We start from the raw sequence: 19,448 nt of genomic DNA on the forward strand, positions 1-19,448 counted from the left end.
GGCCAGCCTAGTCTACACAAGACCCTATCTTTAAAAGCTATCTGTTTATCTGTCTATCTATCTGTCTATCATCTATCTATCTATCTATCTATCTATCTGTCTATCTATCTATCTATCTATCTATCTATCTATCTATCTGCATCTCAGTAGTCTCTGTGAGTACATTCCTCAACTCTTCCAACATTTGTTCAGTTCTCTGAACTGGAAAAAGAAATAACTGTTTTCATAGCTGTCTGCTAGCTAGGTAGGTAGGAGCACTATCCCATCCTCAGGAGGGAAAATTTAGGGTAGTTGAAGACAAGAAGTATATAATCCTAGCTCTTGGAGGCCAGAGGCCAGCCTGTTCTACATAGCAGGCTGAAGGCCAGCCAGTGGTACATAGTGAGACCCTGTAGAGAAGAGGATGAAGAAGAGGAAGAAGTCGTAATGTAGGCATGTGTCAGCTTTGGTGGATCTAATACAAGTTACAGCTATCTGATAAAAGGGAACCTCAACCAAGAAAATGCCCCCGTAAGACTGGATTGTAGGCAAGCCTGTGGGGCATTTTCTTCATTGATGATTGATGTGGAATGGCCCAGCCCATTGTGGGCAGTGCCACCTCTGGGCAGGTGGCCCTGGGGTGTATAAGAAAAGTGAACTGAGCAGGCCAGGAGGAGCAAGCAGCCCCACCCTCAAGTTGCTTTGGGTCACTGTTTCATCACAGCAATAGACACCTTAACTAAGAGAGAGGAGTGATGACAGCCAGGAGTGGGTCCAGCCTTTTCTTTCTTTAATGCAGACTCCTGGCTGCTTTGGGATTCTTCTCCATTCTTCAGCTCCTCTCCAGTCTAAACCCCCTCCCTGTCCTCATGCAACACAGTTACCAGCTAAGACACCACAGAGCTGGGGGGTGGGGCTCAGGGCTCACCTATTCCTTGGGGGGTTTAGGTGGTGCATGCATGGATGGGCTGTTAAAGATAAAAGAGGCCCATATTGAGAATTTATTTTTTTCATCAAATTCTTTAAAATCTGATTTGGATTTTGTTTGGTGAGACAGGATCTCATCAGACAGCACAGGCTGGCTTTGAACTTACAGCACTCCTTCTGTCTCAATCTTCCAAGTGCTGGGATTACAAGCATGTGTAGCCTTCTGGTGAGTCTTAGAAAGTTTTTCCTGTGAGAAAACATCATGCTCTGGTTCTTGGCCACCAGCCCTTGCTCACAGCCCTGTTCTAATGTAAGTTCTTTGTTTACTTTTCAGTCTGTTTACTTTGTGATAATTTTTTTATAGTAAATGATAGCGGTCTTTTCTATTTCGATGAAAACAAATCATCCTTTATGGATGCTGATGTTGAAAGCCCTTTTCATAGTGGATTATTTCCCAATGTAAGTGACATTACAGATGCCTTGGAATTATCTGCCCTCCAGCTTAACCCACCAGTTTGTGGCCAGCCTTGCTTCCTGACACCCCAACTCTTCCCATACCCTATCACAGAGACCACTCCCAGCAGCTGCACAGCTCTGTCTGCCGACATTTCGGAATATGAATGTTTCCCTGTGAGTATGCTGATGGAATGTGGAGTTGGAAATGTAAATCATGGTACCAGGAAGTCCTGGCTACAGCAAGTTCCTAAAGGACCTGGAATGGCTGAGGCTGGGGACTTCTGCTCAGGCTAGCTCCTTGCTGGGTGCCTAAGATCTCAGCAGCCAGAGAGGAAGCAGCAACCAGCTCTAGCCCTTGTTTATACATGTCCTTGTAGACTAAGGGCTTCTAAGGGTAGAGTGGGGCTCTGGGGCTTCTGGGTGTGCTTGGGAGGAAGTATGTGAGCAAGCAGGTTTTCTTCCTGATGCAGAAAAGGAAGTGGGCCAGAAGTTGAATGGCCCCTGTGATGACCAGTCTTATGTGGCACTTGGCTGAGCCTCGGGATGCTGAGATACTCAGCCAGTGATATGCTGGGTATATCTGTGAGGGTTCTTTCGGAAGAGGTGGACATTGGAATCAGTGGACTGAGTACGGATGACTGTTCTCCTTAGTGTGGATGGGCCTCATCCAATCAGTTGAGAGCTTGTAGAGAAGAAAAGCCTGAGTGAGAAAGGGTCCAGTCTTCTCTTGACTTCTGTGAGCTATTGCATGGTATTGCTCCTTACCACTAAGGCTGGGTTGACATGTTACATAGCAATAGGAGACTGAATCGAACTAGGGAGCTAGTCCCATTATGTCCACTGCTCTGGATGGGTAACAAGAGACTCTGACGTCAGCTTGGAGAGGGAACAGCCCCAAGCGACCATCCGGTCCTACCGTTCATATCCCAAGGAAGGATGGGAGACACAGATGTCGAGGCAAATGAGGTGCAAACCAGAGCCTGGAGGCTTGCAGCTGTTCTCCGACACACCAGACACAGCCAGGAAAGCCCTGGTAGGGTGGAGGAGAGCAGCTTGATCCGGGTGTTTCCCCTCCCAGATGCCCTCCCACAGCCAAAGCCATACAGACATTGGGTGTTGATTTCATCAGCGTGATTTCCAAGGGGCTGATTTTCCTCCAGTTGACAGCCATCTAAGAGCAGATAGCTCCTAGACACGGACACCAGTGTGTTCGTGATGCTGTTGACACAGACGTCCTGTCTGAATCAACTTGAGAAGCTGATGTGAGATGGAACCAGAAAAGAAGCAGGCCCACAGTTGTGGGGGCCTTATTCCCAACCTGGCCGTAGAGACCTCAATGGTCTTGTTGGCGCCATGGAGGCTTGAGACACGAGTGTCCAAGATTTTAACCAGAGGGTTGACACGATCAGATAATGTTTTGGGAAGATCCTGGTGTATATGAAGGAAGACTCAGTCAGTAGGGGGGGTCAAGGGAGGAAAAGGACAGTTAGCAAGAGAAGGCTAAAGTGACAGCCCCAAGGGAGAATGGACATGAGTCTGAGGGAGCCTGTGACATGGAACCTATCAGGACTCAGGACTCTATATTTTAAAAACTCTCCAGAGACTTTATGATGAGTCAGGCTTAGGTCCAGGCTGGTGGCTAACTGGCCTGGGATAACACAGTGTCAAGACCTATGGTGGCACTCCTGAGGGCACCCAGGCAGGTGCATGTGACAGCATCACAGAGCTGGGGTGGTGGGGGTTGGATCCACACGGAGACTCAGGGGAAAACACATCACAGTCAGTTCCCAGCACCTGCCTGTGGGTGTCATTTCCATTCTCCTCCCAAGCACCACTTTGCAACGTGTGACTGCATTAAACCCTCCGACAGGAAAATGAAATTTGTTTAGAAGGTACTGGTATTTCACATTCAGGGCAGGTGATGATGCTCACCCTTCACCATGTCAAACAGTTCATTTTTTGTTGTTGGGTGGGTTGTAGATTTTACGATAGAAGCAAGTAAGTGTGACGCTCCGGGCTGTAAACTTGATCTTATTGGCAAAATGTCTATTATGCAGCTAAAAACATCGAGCTAATGGGCATGGCCCTTCAACAAGCAGTAGCAGCTGAGTCCTGCGTGGTGATAACAGTGACATTATGTCTCTTTGATCACCCCTGGGTTCTTTATGCTGCCAATTACAGGGTACGTGTTCTGCCCTGGCTTCCTAGACCATGCTCCCAGCCTCACGTGGTTTTTCTTCAGGGGGTTCTGGCTGTGATTCCAGCAGTCCCAAGGTTCACTAGTGGGGAGAGAAGACCTGATTTTTAGGAAACAGGGACAATCACAGGAGGCGAAGGCTGACAGACACGTCACTATTCAAGCAGGTGACTCCAATAGGGCCATTTGCCAAGCGCCTATAGGGTGTGTCTGTGGCACCAGACTGAGCTATGGGCTGGGAATGTAGTAACATGTAAGATGCCTTCGCTCCAGAAGAGTTCTGAAATCTTAGTGATCTGGCAGTGGTGGTGTTGTTTTTAATAACTGGCCCTCCCTCCCCATTAGCATAGACAGTTTTTGTGTTTGTTTAAAACTGGCTCGGGCCTTTCTTCCCTGAATGTTCAATGCCGAGTCAAGCCTGCCGCTTTAAGGAACCGCTAACTATCCTAAATCCTGTAGAGGGTTTGGATCGGGTGTAGGAAATTTTCACAAGGACCCAAATTTCACGTCGATTTGTGATGGATTAGCATACCAAAATTGGTTTAAAGTGCACTTAATGGATGCATTACTGCGGGAGGGATCCGCCTAACCAGAGGATTTCTAAATTTATAAAAATTGAAATGCACTTTGGGTTACTGAGGAGTCTAAATTTGTCAAAGTCACAGGGTGGGAAGCAGGTCGTTGCAGAAATCTGAAGCCAGGGCTGCCGAAATGAATCTGAGAGCTTCTGCAATGACCTCCAGAGCCCTTAGGCCCCTGGGAAAAGCCCTTTTCATGGTAGAAACAGAATCTGTGCCTTGTGGGCCTCGTGTTTACTAAGCCCTGGCATGACTGAGGGACAGAAAGTGACAGGAACCCCGTTCTCATGGGTTTGCCCATCATTAACTCAATGTCAGTGGTACCAGTAGACAGTAGACGGTTATAGCAGTGACTTCAGGTCTGCTTCTACGTGCTTGATTTCTGAGCCTCAGTCTTCCAGTCTGAAGGATGGGCATAAGTAGCATTGATTGTTGGGAAGGCTTAAGGATACAGAGTGGGAAAGTACTGCTTGTTATATGGATGGGAGTCTTTGAGGTTCCTTTAGGAAGAGAATGGACCTTAGTTATCTCTGTGGCTCCCTCATTCATCCTAGTATATGGCACACAGTAGGTGTTCAGAGAATATTTACGGAATAAATGAATGAATGTGACTGTAAGGGATGTAGTGGGTCCTTTTTACAGTGCTCTGATGTCCTTGTGCTGTCCCTTACAAAACCTTTATTCAAGTTATGATTGTCACTCATTTAATTCATTATCAGTTATGTGGCAACTATGTGCAAAACTTTCAATAATGATGCGCACTAATAATAGCTACGTTGTTTCCTATAGCCCAATAAATGTGCTTACCACTTTTCTGTTTTTAAAGATTTATTTTTTAAATTTATGTATATGGGTAAATGTTTGCCTGTGTGTATGTCTGTATACTGTGTGCATGCAGTGCCTGTGGAGGCCAGAAGAGGACATTGGATGTCCTGGAACTGAAGCTACAGATAGCGGTGAGCCACTGTGTGGGTGCTGGGAACTGAACCCAGGACCTCTGGAAGAGCAGTCAGTGCTCTTAACTGCTGAGACCTCTCTCCCACTCCTGTGCTTTGCCATGAACCCACTGCTGTAATGGATCAGTCAGTTACTGCCACAGTAATGCCATGTAACAAAACAGCTTACAATAGATTAGCACCTTTTTCTACCCTGTTTATGTGTGTATAGGTCAGCTGGAGTGCCTCTGAGTACAGCTGAAGCTGGGATAACTTGGCTGCAGGGTGCAAACTGAACTCAGGTCTGCTTCAGAGTGTTCATTCTGGAGCCTTGCTGGAAGATGAAGCTCCTATTTAAGAAATGCTCTTTATATGTGGGCCACTAAAATATGACAGAGAAAGCCTGGCCTCGAAAGAGCATTTCCAGCCTCTGACCCAGTTGTTCCCCAATATCTCACTGTCAAAAAAAAAAAAAGTCAAAAGTCAAGTCATGGAGAGGTGCAGCCTGTTTACTATGAGGTGGTGGTAGGGGAGATGTATGTCACTTGGAGGTGGGGCCTCTTGGAAGGTGATCAGAATCAAATAAGGTCACCAGAGTGGGGAGTCTTGTGATTTGGTGCTTGTGGCTTTATAAGAAAAGGGAGACAGACCAGAACACACACGGACACATGGCTCCTTGCTGTGTGATGGTCTGAACCATCCTGAGAGTCTGCCAGATCCTGGCTCTTGAGCTTCCAGGAGCATGAGGTAAAGAAACTCCTTTTCTTTATAGTGTTAACCAGCTTCAGGTATTTTGTTATAACGACACAAAATGCACTGGTGTGGCCACTGTGGAAGACTGAAGAGCTGGGCTTAACAACTCAGTGTACCACTAGAGGCTCAGAAGAAGTAAGTGATTTATGCAGAATTACTCAGTAGGTGTTGGAAGTAGGATTTGAACCCAGGCAACACCCTCCCTGCCCCCCAATCACGACGACCTGGGAATGAATGCTGGAGGGAGGGCATACTTATTGTCTTAAACTTTCTGCATTTGCTTCTTACTCACGAATTGCCACAGGACGACCAGTACCAACCAGTCTCTCTCCTGTTCCTATCCCTTCCTTCCCTCCCTCCCTCTCTTCACTCATACAGGGCATTTGGGTGTTGTCAGGGCTTTTTGGAATAACAAGCAATACTTGGATAATTTTCTGAAGTTAATGTTGAGCGAGGAAAAGAAAAATTCTTGTCCAGGTAATCTCAGGAACATGTATAATACCGTTGGAAAGTCCCGGTGGAACTCATATCAAAGCGGCACAGGGATTTTACTTAAAAACAATTTGCTCCCACGTCAGCTGTGATTTCTGACACCTGAATTTGAAAGTCATCTGGGTGGGCTCAGCGCCATCTCCATAATGGGGCATATATTGGAAAGTCCCCATACGTGTGGCCCAGGGATCATGTTCCATACACTCTTACAGGAGGGGATTTCCTCCTTGCTTTTTCCAAAGAACCTTCCCTGTGTTTGCTTAAACCGGCTGCATACGCTGCTCTGACAGCTGCCTGGCCCAGGACTTTGCTTACAGGCGCCTGCACAACCCACCCTCCTTAACAGCAACCTGCACTGTGTCCCAGTGCAATTACTCGAATATATAAACCTTACTGAAAGGCAGTCTTTACTCCGGAGCTAATAAATAAGCCCCAAAGCCACAACGTGTGTAAGACCATGAAAAATGGCATCATTATCTATTGGGAATTGTGAACTCTGCAAAAACCAGCTCATTGTATTTTTAGAAAAAAGGTTTTTGTTTTAAAAAAAATAATAAAGACCTCCACATCACTAAGCCGAGTCTACACGGGGGGGAGGGGGGGGCGGGGGCGGGGAAGCAATACAGTCTGCTGCCTAGGCGGTGGGGGGCAACCTCATTGCTTCATTAATCTTTCTTTGCAGATTTTTATGTAAGAGGCAGGATTTGTTGGAAAATAAGACAGGGGTTTTGAAGAACTCCCCTGTCATCCACGGTTCGCATCTGCAGTTATAATCCTCTGATTGTGACCTCTGAATCAGTTGCCATGGATCCTGAGCCAGAAGTTTACACTTCAGGATGGTAGTAGCTTCTAAGGGGTGAGGTGGAACCTCCAGCAAGAGAGAAAGGGGAACTCAATTGTCTGGATCATCTTTCTCATACATGCCAGCATTCTACAGTTTAAGGAGCATTTTCCTGGTTGCTTCGAGAAACAAGGTGCTGGACTCTGGCCATGGGGACATGGGCAGGCCAACGACTGTGGCTTCTATCCTGTTCCCAGAGTCTGGGTTTGGTGCTCCAGGGGCTGTCCCGAACAAGTCTTAAAGAGTTTAAGGTGTCTTTACATTTACCGATTGCATCTTCAGCTCATAGCCTGGGGGTCGACCGCTGGAGCCCTTCCTTAGAGCAGCCCCCGTGGGCCACTGCGGCAGACAGTGGCGCTCAGGGTCCTGCAGAGCCTTACCTCCCAGAAGAAGCAAACCTACAGGGCCGAAGGGCTAGGCAGCCTTTGTAGGATGCAAAAATACAACAGAGGGCGCCGAAACCACCAGCGTCAATGGCCTTGAATATCAATGTATGGGCTGCCTCCCGACCGCCAAGTTCCTTAAAACTGTCTCTGGTAGCCCCGGTCTGAATGCCATACACACCAGGTTTCGGTTTTGCCTTTTCAGAGTTACCGCAATACACAAACTGTATTTACTTGCAAGACAAGGGGGCGGGGACCAAACCCACCGCTCAGTGGGGCGCGCACGCCTTGATCTTGCATTCCAGACTCGAGCTGATGTGTGTCAGCGCGACATGGGGCGGGGGGGGAGGGTTCTGTTCAGAGGTTTCATTCGCCATCTGCAAGTCACTCCCAAACTTTTCCTCCTAGCGCTCGGGGAGTCAGGTTGACGCGCCCTGGATGCGGGGCGCTAGGCGCGGGGCTGGGCGCGCGCTCCCGCGGAGTCGGGGCTGCAGAGGCTTCCGAGCTAGTCTTGGGCTTTTCAGGTACAAGTTGGGTGCCGGGTGACGGGCTGGGGGCGGCGAGAAGCGGCGGGCGGAGGTTTGGCTCGGGGTTTCGCTGCCCTTCTGCGGGTTCCACTCCAGCTGGCCGGGACTGGGCGCTGGGAGTCCGGGTGGCTGGGGCAGCGCGCAGCCTCACTCCCCACGGTGCTCCCGGCGCGGAGGCGGCGGCGGCCCAGGCAGACAATGAACTTGGAGCGCGCCGAGCTCTGGCAGGTTTGGGCCCGCACCACTTGGTCGGGCCTCCTCGCTCCAGGGGCAGTCCCCAGCAGGAGGCGTCCCTTTCTCTAAGCGGTCCTGGCCGTGCTCTGGGTGCCCAGGGCGCTTGGGGACCCTGCGGGAACGACTGCGGGTGGCGGCGCCGGGGCTCACACGCCCCCTCCCTAGCCAGAGCGAATGTGGCCCGAGCTCCGAGACAGAGAGGACCGGGTGGTGGCGTGGTGGCGCTGTGGACAGCTGGAGGCCGGCGGAGGACGCACGCCGCGGGGCACGCACCAGCTAGCTGTCCCGCAGAAACGCCCCAAGGATTCAGAATCCGCGCGACCCTGGGCCACTTAGCCCTGGAAGCTGAGGGCGGAGGACAGCTGGATATAGGACCAATGGACAGACAGGTCGACGATTTTCTGGAGCGAGCTCGCCGCGGGCAGACCTGGGGACCGGGGTTCTCCTAGCCGTGTTCAATGCCCCTCCCCCGCACACTTTGGGGGAAGTTTCCAGGCGCAGCCTGGGGCAGGTACGTGGGCATCTGCCACTATCTCTGGTACCGATGGGAGCCACCTCGGGAACCCGGGCTCTAGCTGCAACACGGCTCCCAGCGGGAAGACACGTGTGGGTTTAGGGGAACAGTTTCATGCGTCGGTGCCTGTAGGACCAGGGTTCCTGAGGAGGGACTGTGGGGACATGCCTGGGAAGAACCGAGGGAGCAGCCTGAACTTTTTTCACTCCCTGCCTTTTCCTTCGTCCCTGTCCCCCAGTCCCCGGAGCGGCCTGGCTAGGGTGTCTCGGCCAGCTGGGGAGCAGCGAGTAGAACGAGGCTTGTCTGAGCCGAGCCACGGGGCGGCGGCGGCTGCCGGGAGCCGGGAAGGCAGCGGCCCGGACGTGGGGGCGACGCGGGGGATGGCGATGGCGTGCTAGTCGGTGGGGCTGTGTGCGCTGGTGGAGAGGAAACGAGCGTTGTGGTGGCTGGTGGCAGGTCTTGGCGCACTTGGCCGGGTGGAGCCCCTAGGGATTCCGGATGGCGCCGGGGCGAGGGGAATCAGGCTTTGCAGGGAATGAATGGAGACCTGGGGAAGCGCCTCATTTCTTCTTCGGGCGAACTGATTGGCTGGCTTGCGCTAATCAGTGTCCACGTTTAAGATTCCAAGGTCCCGCGCACCCTTGTTTGACTGCTCCACCTCGATCTAAGTGTCCACGTTGCCTGCCTGTCTTGAGCCTCGGGGCGACAACGCTGCTGGAGTGGCTGGAGCGGCCCAATGCTGGGGCTGAGTTGCCTGCTGCTAGGCTGCTGGTGGCTGGACATTGGCGCCTCCAGTAAGCGAGCTTACTTGGAGGCGGTGAGTCTTGGGGTTGGGACCAGCTGCTGGGGGGCTCCTTGTCTTGTGTCTCCTAGTAGATATGCTGGACTCCTTTACTACATCCTTGTTGAGTAAGTTAATGACACAGAGTCTTCAGGAGTGACGTTCAGGAAAGCCTTGTGCAGGCTTGTGGCCATTGACTCCATGAGGTTGGTTGCCCTTTTATCAACTACTGTTTCTGACCTGTGGGGTGCCTCTGATAGTGAAGCCTAGGTTTTCAGTGCACCCATTTGCAATTCCTGACCGAATGGTGTGGATCGCCTTCCTGGATTAGGGTGATTATACCAAAAGGCCCCCTGAGAACATCTGTATCCGACTCCACTCTGTATGCCCTGAAGGGAGCTGAGGCCTAGAGGTTTTTCCAAAGTTTCTCTTGGAACCCCTCTGTTCTTCATCTGATTTTTCCAGTCAACTGACTTCTTCTTCAGAATATGGCATTTGCTGATTTTACAAAGTGTTTGTTGAACTAGGATCTGTTGGCCAATATGTGAACACACTCACATCATAGGGTGATGTGTTCAAAGGGTTTTGTTCAAAGCAGCCTGGGAGTAAAAATGCTTTATGATTGGGTTGGTTTTGACCAACAAGTTTGCTTCCCCCCAAACTAAAGAAAAGCTGAGGATGATTTTTTTTTTTGTCTTGCCACCTCAAGAGATGGAGTTGGAGGGAAGTGGCTTGCTATTGTTTCTCTACTAGGGCATAGGTGAACAGGAAGTGAAGCTTTAGGTCCAACCTTCTTCCCGGGGTCTGGCTCCCCCGGAGCTATCTCAGGGCTATCTCAGGGTCTCCTGAAGGAAGCACAACGCTGGAGGGAGGCTGGTCCGTCATGATTTTCTTTGATGTATGCAAAACCTGGACCACTGTCCTAACCAGGGATCTAGTGCTTTTAACAGTGGCTGCTGTGAGGGCCACTGTTCCTTCTATACCCTGTCTTCCCTTGTGTCTGAAGAGGGGCCTCACTTTTCCACATTCCCAAGAGATTGATCCTTGCACCAGGAAGGAACGAGAAGAAGAGGGAAAGGCCCAGGCCAGTGGCAGCATGTGGACTCTGCTTATTCAGTGCTTGGAGAAGGAGCTGAGAAATAATCTCAAATTATCCAGTTGGGTCCCAGGAGCTAGGGAGCTTTGAACCTGGAGAAAGCAAGCTGGAGATCAGCATGGTGGTGGTAGTGGTGGTGGTGGTGGTGGTGGTGGTGGTGGTGGTGGTGGTGGTGTGTGCTGGAAAGAGGAGGGAGATGCCTTGAGCAGGTAGGTGAGTGACACAGCAGGAAGCCGCCACTCAGCTCCAGCGAGTTGGGAAAAAGCAGAGTCCACAGGTCTTGTCATTTCAAGACAGTTCTTAAGCCTGGATGTGGATGTGTGGGCTGGAGTCTAAGGATGATAGAGGTGGGGTGGTGATGGTGGTGATGGTGATCTGGTCCTGTGCTGATGTCAGAAGAGACTTACACTGATATAGACAGGTGATGGTCAACATGGACTAACACTCTGATGGCTACTTGTAATGCCTAGGGCTAGAGGGGGCCTGCCTAGGCTTCTCCACATGCTGTGTGTCATGTGTCCCACAGCTAGTCCATGCACCCCCGCATCGAGACTTTGCATAAAACTTTTTGTATGCTGGTTTACTGAATAGACCCCACAGTGGAGCCTAGGGATGCCACTGGAGGTAAGACAAAGTTCCTGCTCTCTCTTAGGAGAGGCAGACAGACATGCCAATGTCAGACAGACAAATGATCCCCAAGTTGCAGGCCTTGGAGTGAGACTAAGGCAAAGTAAGTCCAAGAGAGGGGTTGGCTGTGGGGACAGGGGAGAAGCCTGGGGTGGGGCAGCTCTTCGTGGTTACTGTGCTGGCTTGGGTCTCATCGCTGTGCAGGAACTGTGTGCTGAGAGCACTCTTTGGAGTTGGCAGCTGTCACCTCTGGACCTGTCCCCTTCCTGGAGCCTCAGCCGGCCCCTATTTGTAGAGATACCATTTGAAGACCATTTGTCTGAGAGAGGAGATGTTTTCAATTCTAAAAGTAGAAACTGTTTTTCAAAAGTTGTAGCTGGCTCGGGAGTGTCACCCATCTGAGCAGTCACTCAGAAGATGTGTCTTCAGTAGTGTATGATTTAGAAGTGACTGTCGAGTCACCGGGACTAAGAATGCATGCATGTCTCTTTCTGGGTTGTAAGTTGGGAGGCTCAGGTACCATAGATATTAAGTTACTTCAAAGGGCAGTTTGGTCCTCCAGCTGGGAATAAAGAGATCTTGTTTTGTTCGTAGCTGGCGGAGTATTCAGAGACAAGGCGTTTCAGCTTACACAGTGGCTTTCTTTATTGTCCCCAAGTATTGGGGTCTGGTGTGTTCCCTGAGACTGCTTCTCCTCTGAAACACTACGACTAAATGACACACGTGAAGACCTGGCTCTCCACATCCTGAGGTGACCATCAAGGTGGCAGTCACATACTTGTTTGTCCATCCTAATATCCAGGAAGAAGAGGGTTTGTGTAGATGTGGGCCAATAAGGATTGTTTTCCTAAGACTCGAGAATCGAGGAGCAAGGTTTTTTTTTTTTTTTTTTTAAACACTTGTCATTAGCTATGTCCCTATGCAGTCACGGCTGGCCCTGTGCTAAGCAGGTTCCACAGATGTATGTATCCCTTTGTTTCTCTTAGAGGTCCAGGGAAGGGCAATGGAGAATCTCCCCAAGATTTTGGTTATTCATTTGCACAGGGAAGATGGGGGAAGTGGGATGGGGACAGTCCTCACTCCAGGAGAAGGCTGTGTGAATCCGTGAGTGGTTAAGTGTGCGAGTGTGTGTGTGTGTGGGGGGGGGGGGGGGGGGGGAGTTGGCAAGTGGGAAGCGATTTCTGTCCTTTACAGAATTTGCAGGGATGCAGAGGGAAGGGGAGCCTCCCCTCTGTCGTTGGAAGCAGCTCTGTACAACATTTATGCATTCCCTTTAGGTGTGGCCCTGGGCCAGGTGCATGGGGGCAGAGAGTCAGCTCTCAGCATGCAGTTCCTGCACAGCGATGAGATTAGTGGGCGAGGCAGAACTTGTGCAAGTCAGAATTACATAATGCTGCTGACAGGCGCCTTCAAGGGGCCTTGGGAGAGTGCAGTGGGAGCCTGGTGAGTGGCTTGGAGATTGGAGTGTTCAGGAATGATTTCACCCAGGTGTCCTACAAAAGAGTTAAGCCCCTGCCAGGTGCTGGGAACAATGCCTGGTAAATAACACTCAGTGAGCACTGGCTTTTGTAAGTATTTTTTGGTTTCTAGAACTTGTAACCAAAGATAGAGGGATATCTCTGAGGCCTAAAATTGCATAGCACCTCTACCCCACATGTGTCTATTTCCTTAGAGCAGTGGTTTTTCAACTTGTGGGTCGTGGCCCCTTTAGGTGTCAAATGACCCTTTCACAGGGGTCACCTAAGACCATAGGAAAACAGATATTTACAGTATGATTCATGACACTAGCAAAATTACAGTTATGAAATAGCAATGAAATAATTTTATGGTTGGGGGTCACCACAACACAAGGAACTGTCTCAGCATAGGAAGGTTGAGAACCATGGCCTTAGAGCATCATGTCCTCTATCTAATATAGTCTACCTTGAGGCCATGGCTGGGAACGTAGTTCAGTGGTAGAGACCTTGCCTAGCACGTGCAAAGAAAAACATAGAAAAGCATTAAAAAAAATAGAGAGAGCTAGGGGAAGCCCCTGATTGCCTTGTCCCAGCTAGGTTTCCTGAGGCTGTGGCTTTAACTCTCTGGCCATCTTCCCATCTGTGCAGGGAGGGGATGGGGTACCTACTATCCTCTGTGCCCCTTTTAGTTGGCCTTGTGGGCAGGCTGTAGGTGCCTATTTGATGTTGTCACATTAAGCAAAGTGGAGACCAGGCCACTCTCCAGAAAAAAAAAAATGTGCTGGTGTAGCTGGCCTTTGAATGTCACATCTTGAGCCCTTCTCTGAGTCTGAAAGAGTCCTAAGAGGGAATGGGTGGGGGAAGGGGGCTCCTGGCTAGGGCAGGTGCTCCTGACACCTAGTTTACATTTCTAGAACTCATCTTGGTTCAGGCATTTTAGATCTCTGAGGAAAGTAAAGCTGGCAGCTCCTCAAAAGCAGAGGGTGTCGTTTAAAAAACAACAACAACAACAACGAAAACTTGGATCCTGTCCAGAATTGTATTTGTGGTAGAAACACTGAAACAGGCAGCCTAGTCACCCAGGTGTCTGAAAAACACCCCAGCACGGGCAGATAATTAGATACAGGCTGGGCACAGTTATGTTTTCCTTACAGTGTTCTGGGGCTGATGGTTTCACATTTTCTCTGGAAATGGAATATGTGCCTGCTGGGCTGTTTGGTTCCCTGTGGTCAAAAAGATGGTGGTACAGGCACCTAGGAGGAAGACGGGCCGGGATGGAGTTCTGTCGTGCTTTTCTGTGCCCTCGTGGCTAGCTTCCCTGGGGGTATTGGGCCCATGGCACCTTTATCACATGGTCCGACCCTGCATTTCCGAGTGGAAGGGGTTGGAGGAGGGAAACGACGCACTGTTAGTCTCCATCCTTGATGAACGGGGCTTGGAGCATGTCTACTTTCTATGATGAACGGGGCTTGGAGCATGTCTACTTTCTATGCTTGTGAGTGAGCTCAGCAGCCGATTGGAAGAAGAGCCAACCCTTCTGGTCAGCATGTTTAGGGACATAGTGCATTCTCCTAGCTCAGGGGTTGGAGCCCCAGCCACTCAAAGAAGCCACCTAGGTGCCGGGCAGAGTCACTCGGGCAGCTTCGTGGCAATTCTGATTCAAGTCCCTGCTCTGCTCTTTCATCTCATTCCCATGACCCCCGGACAAAGCTTCATGTACCAGTTTCCTCCTGTAACAACAACTTCTGCCTGTTGAGTGGCTTATGAACAGTACGCGTTGGGGTTCAGGGATCCTCCTCAGATCCAGCCACTTCTCTGATGGAGATCAAATGTGACTTTTGTCCCTATCTGAAGCTGAGGTTGGTGCGTATGCTGAACCAGCATGGGGGGCAAGGTGTACTGTGAAACAATTTGACTGACTTAGCAGTCTGCACACACAGGAAGCTTCGCTCCCTCTGGACAGCCACTTTCCTTCTTGGGGGAGGCAGCAGTAGAAGTATGGACTTACTGCAAGGCAGGCAGTGAAGGTCTATGTCTTACTTCTATATTCCTGGGACTGTGCTGCAACCTCCCGGCGTAGACACTGGAGAGGTCCCACATGCTGCTCTCTCTCTCTCTCTCTGGCAGGGAGCAAAGTGCTGAGCCTAGTGTCTGGCCCATGGTGAAGGGTTGGTGTTGTTTCATCATTGGGTCGGTGGCTGCACCTGAATCTACTGCTGTTTCAGCTACTGTCTGCAGCTCCGCAGTCACTGCCCCACTGCTCAGGCCGAGGCCCGCCGGGACTTTGCATCCTGCCGGAACCGCCTCTGCCTCTGCAGCCAAATGTAATTTTAAACTAAGTCTCTATCATTCTATTTTACCTATAAAAATTCGGGAGTCAGCTACTGGGGTAAAAACCTGCTAGCTCTGAGAGGCCAAGAAGCAACCAGTTGATCTTCCTTCTTAGCCAACTGCCCAGCGAGAGAGCTTCCCTTGGGCCATCCTAAACTAAAAAGGCTACCAAACTCAAAAGTCCCTCTTCACTTCTTCCTGTGCATGACTCTCTCCATTTTCCGGACTCCCTCTAACTCTCTATGGCTACTTCCTGTTAACTAGTTGTTGGCTCCACCTCTTGATCCAAGGTTGATTTTATTTAATTAATGCAGTCTTGGGGTTCACAGTGTGATCAATTATCCAGCAACAGGTTGGTCTGTGTCATTTCTTGGGCATGCGGTGGGCAGGGTGGCTGCAGTGTGTATGTGATGTATCAATTCTGTGTTATTTTCTGCTTTGGGAGGTTATCAGGTTTTAAGTTCAAGAAGCATATCTTTCTCTCCCTTCTTGTCGTTCTGGGGAGTGACCACGGACTTCAAGGCTGCATTCTAACCTGAATGCAGTTCACTTGGATGGAGGTAATGGCTGACTGCTAGCCAGAGATCTTTTCTTTCCTTCTCTCTTGGTCCCTCAACTGGCAGTGGACCCCCTCCCCGACCTTTTTCTCCTTTTCCGTCTTGCTATGTAGCTGAGGTTGGTCTCAAACTGATGGACTTAAGTGCTGTGCTGTGTCAGTCTTCCAAGTGCTGGGACTATTGACATACAGCGTGCCTGCCGCTGGCTTGCACGTTACGGCTAGGTGGAGTTCTGTCTTTGTGCCAAGTTCCCAGGCCAGCCAGCCGAGACTTGGCTGCACTGGAGTCCCCTAGCCACTGAGAAGGGGAGTCCCTGCACCTGCTCATCCTTCCTTGTGTCCCAACCCTCACCTTGGCATCCCTGCTATTAGGAAGCCCAGACAGTCATGGTCATATGCCTCCTTATCCCATCCACATGCAGTGCTCCTCCTCCTTCTACAGGTCCACTCTGTTGTCTTTCTCAGGTTTGAGCCCTTTCCATGTGTACTATATTCTGGCTTTCTGGGTAATGTCTGTTTGCCTGGCCTAGAGGGCCCCTTCGCAGCGAGGAGGTTGTCTGGAGTCCTTGTCACTTTCTCATTGTCGGACCTCCTCCTACATGAGAGTGGTTGTCATGGATTGTGTTCATGCATCCATTTACAGAGATCTAGCTGAGAGTTGGTCTCCTGAGGATACTTGTATACACCCAGAAGATAGAGGTTCTGCATTTGGTGTCATGACCCAGGAGCTGACACTTGTTGGAAGAGCCTGGTGTAATGACCCTGGACCCCTGGCATCATATTGGAGGGGTTATTTTAAGAACGGTCCCTGCTTTTTTCGTGTCTTGAGAGTCGTGGGGAGAATGTTATGGGAATTTGGTTGCTGCTCCAAGAATATAAACAGGAGTCATCAGCTCAGGCAAGAGCCAGGGGCCAGTAGTGTGTATGCCCGGAGCATATAGCGTGTCTGAAGAGTCCAGGCTCCTTTGTTTGGAATGTAAATATTTACATTAAAAATTTAAAGTATGTCCTAGTGTATATTTTTAGTGACTGTAATTTCTAAACCCCAAATCAGACTATTGGTCTACAGAGGATTTTTTTTCCCTCCAATTTGTGAACCTGTTTATATAAAGAGTCTTCCAAATGTACACATACCAGACCATGTTTACTTTGTGTGCATGAGGGATCTCCAGGCCTCCAGGAAAGTGGTGGCCCTGATGAATCCGGGCTGCTGATGGTGAGTCTCAGTACACACTGCTGATCCTTCTGTATTTTGAGCTGCAGAGCTATAGGGAACAGTAGCAGACTTTGGGCCCAGGCCCCATGGGATCATCTAACTCTGATTTCTGGTTCAGTATTCTGTTCATCCAGGTGGGGGCTGGCCTGGTGGTCCTGGTTGGTCTCCATGTCTTTTCAGCATACACTTCATTTCGGAGCTGTTTATCGCTCTAGGAAGACATCCAGGAGAATCATATTGGTTCCCTTGTGCACCCATTGCCGGGTTGGTGTTGACCTGTGTGGGACTCTGTGACAGCTTCCTCCATCATTGTCTTGGGGGGCAATTTGGCTTTTCACTCGTCCTCTGGAGACTAGCCCAGATCTATCAAATGTTTGCTTGCCTCTCTGGCCTGCCTTGTTTCCTGGGTTCAAGGCTAGTGGCTGATGGGAACTGGACTAGATCATCTGCCCTGCGTGGGGGAAGGTCACTTCTGGGACTTCCTCTGAATCAGTCCTGGATGGAAAGCACAACAGGGTGAAAAATGTCTTCCCATCACATCTAGACTCCTGGCTGGGTTACAAATTAAACTGACCTAAGACAGATGGACAGAAGGAGGACCATTGTTTATATACACATTGCAGTCTCACAAACTAGAACATGAGAAGGAGGGGAGGGATGACTGAAGGTCTTCCTGAGCTAGAGAAAACAGTAGGACTTGAGGCTTCTGTGGGGGATGGCCACACAAATTACAAGAGGGTAAGGGTACTGTCACTGTCAACCAAGACTGTGTTGTGCAGCTAAAGTCTCAGGTAACTAACACAATCTTAGGAACAACCACCAGAAGAGGTGCGTCTGCTTGGGTGGGTGTCTTTCCACACTAATGGGAGCCTGGAGGGGACTCTTAGCACTGACCTTCTGCTAGAGGACCCTCGTCTGGCAGACAAAGTGTCAGAGAAAGCCTCTGTCTCTGTCATCTTTCTCAAGTGGCCTCAGTTTGAAGGAGCCAGCATATCAAGCATATTTTGGTGATACTTCAGTCTGAGTGGGAAATGTGCCCCCCAGACTCATGTGCCTGAACACTTGGTTCCAAGCTAGCGGTGCTGGTAGGGAGGAGTGTCCAGCTGGTGGATGTAAGGAGGGAGGTAGGGCTGGAGGTTCTAGGCTGTCTCTGATTCTGGCCCGAGTGTTGTGCTTGCTGATTGGCAGCCAAGATGTGACAAGCCCTGACATCTGCAGAGAAAGCCTTTCCTGCCTTGATGGGTGGCAGCCCCTGAACCATGAGCCCAAACAAGTTCTCCCTGAAGTTGCTTGTCAGGCATTTAGTCATAATAATGAGAGAACTCTAACTAGAAAATCAGTGTTGAGAATGGGATTGTTGTTGTGATAACACACTGACCATGTGGTTTGTAGGTCTTTGGAACTGGTTTACAGGAGAAATGTGGAAGAGTTTGGGGCTGTAAGCCAGAAAATCCCTTGAATAGTTAAGCAGAACTTATTAGGTCATTCTGGTGGGAGTCTGGAAGATCAGAGTACTGATAAAAACTGTGGACAGTAAAGGTCAGGCTCATGAGGTTTCAGAGGGAAAAAAAAAGATTCTACTGGGAACTGGGCAGGAGATTGTTTATGTTGCATCCTGGCAAGGAATTTGGCCACGTTCTGTCCTTGTTCTGAATTAAATAGAAATGGACTAAATCGTTGGTGGAGAAAATGTGAAGACAGAGTAGCAGCCAGGCTGAGACATGGTTAGTGTTCGCTGCTTTTAGCAAAGTGGAGAAAAAAGATGTGAAAAGTGTACAGTTTGGCAAGGAAAGGATTGCGATTATGTTTAAGGTCGTGGACAAGGCAGGTCCATACAAAGTAGACTGTAATATTAAAGAGATTAGTGCCATTAAAGATGGCAGACCTTGCTGCAGGACAATGGAAATGGTGCCTTGAAGATAAGATCTCACCTATGGAATGTAGCAATGTAAACCAACAAGTGAAAAGAAATCACCTAAGAAGATAAAGCCTCCAGGGTATCCTCTTCCAACAGGATTGCCTAGGGAGGTATTTTCCCAGGTTTATTCATCCAGGCCCTTGGGGCCACTGCAGCCAAAGGTCCAAGGGAGTCAGGCTTCATTTTGAGCTTTTGGCAGAATTTAGCTGTGTTCAAATTGTGCTGGCTTGGCAAATGTGCAGAATTCAAGAGCCCTGGGGTCATGGAGGCTTGCACCAGTGTTCCAGGAAACAGCTGTGAAGGACAGGCAACGTTCTGAGTGTGGAGCTCCTGGATGAAATTTGTGTGAAACTGTGAAGATGAAGAAGCGTAAGTTGCAACAGACCCAGGGATGTTTACATACCGGAAAAAGGGAAGCGCGACCAGCACTGAGTGAGACCTAAGTGACACCAAAGAGGCTACATGTGTCACAGGTGACAGGGCTTTTAAGGGTGAGGTTACCCAAGCCTGTTAAGAGTCCAGATGACTCCATCATAAGTCTTGGGTGATAGATGTGAAGCTACAGGGTTTGTTGCTTGTCCTGCTGGGTTTTGGTCTCGCCTTGAACCGATCTTCCCTTGCAGTGCCCCTGTTCTTTCCTGTTGGAATGG

General features: G+C 49.8%; 1 protein-coding gene across 3 annotated transcripts in view; it reads left to right on the forward strand.

The window, feature by feature from the left end:
* Positions 1-7,926: 7,926 nt before the first annotated feature.
* Chst15 (carbohydrate sulfotransferase 15) overlaps positions 7,927-19,448 on the forward strand; it is an 82,222-nt gene continuing 70,700 nt past the window's right edge. The window contains exon 1 of one of the 3 annotated variants that reach the window (XM_052760912.1): positions 7,927-8,065. The gene's annotated coding sequence lies outside the window, so the exon portion shown is untranslated. Of the gene's footprint in view, positions 8,066-8,096; positions 8,814-8,927; positions 9,634-19,448 lie in introns of those variants that run through there. The other 2 variants (XM_052760911.1, XM_052760913.1) reach the window with 2 other exon arrangements.

The sequence above is a fragment of the Peromyscus californicus genome, unplaced genomic scaffold (assembly GCF_007827085.1).
Source record: "Peromyscus californicus insignis strain IS unplaced genomic scaffold, ASM782708v3 Scaffold_4__1_contigs__length_199733344, whole genome shotgun sequence".
Classification (NCBI taxonomy): domain Eukaryota; kingdom Metazoa; phylum Chordata; class Mammalia; order Rodentia; family Cricetidae; genus Peromyscus; species Peromyscus californicus.